This window comes from Protobothrops mucrosquamatus, unplaced genomic scaffold (genome assembly GCF_001527695.2).
Source record: "Protobothrops mucrosquamatus isolate PMUCROS unplaced genomic scaffold, P.Mucros_1.0 scaffold551, whole genome shotgun sequence".
Lineage (NCBI taxonomy): Eukaryota > Metazoa > Chordata > Lepidosauria > Squamata > Viperidae > Protobothrops > Protobothrops mucrosquamatus.
The window spans coordinates 141,317-142,133 of record NW_015386855.1 but is presented as its reverse complement, the minus strand read 5'-3'; positions in this window follow the sequence as shown (position 1 = coordinate 142,133).

Sequence of the window (817 nt, the reverse complement as noted above, 5' to 3'; positions counted from 1 at the left end):
TGCTGCTTGATATTCCATTGTCCATTGGACTGGCTGACTGGGTTTAGGCTTATCTCCCACCTTCATTTTTAGAAGGTTAGTGATAGGGAGTGCAATTTGAGCAAAGGATGGGATAAATTGGCGGTAAAGTTAGTTGAACCCAGGAATCTTTGTAGTTGTATCCGGGTGCGTGGTAGAGTCCAGTCTAATTCAGCTTGGACCTTCTTGGGGTCCATCTCTATTCCCTTGTGAGAGATACAATAGCTGAAGTAGTCTATTTTTTTCCTGATGAAATTCGCACTTGTAGAGTTTGGCATAGAATTGGGCAGTTTATAGTTTTTTCAGCACAGTCCTCACTAGCTTTACAAGCTCCACCATCATTTCGGTGTAAATTAATATGTCATCCAAATACACAAGTACCCCTTTGTAGAGGTGCTCATCTAACACCTCATTTATCAATTGCATGCAGATAGCAGGGGCATCTTGTAGGCCAAAGGGAAGAATTCTCAACTGAAAGCATCCCAGGGGTAAGTTAAAAGCTGTTTTCCATTCATCCCCTTCCTTGTTCCTAATGCGGGAATATGCATCCCGCAAGTCCAGCTTTGTAAAAATCTTCTTCTTGGCCAGATGGGCTAACATGTCTTTCATCAAGGGCAGCAGGTAAATGTTATCAACACATACAGCATTTAACCCTCTATAATTCACACATAAGCGAAGGAATCCATCTTTCTTTTCTGGGAATAAAACTGGGGCAGCCACCCAGGATCCTACTGGTTGGATGAATCCCGGTTTGAGGTTTTTGTCTACAAAAGAGCTTAGTCTTCCAGCTTTTGGGGGC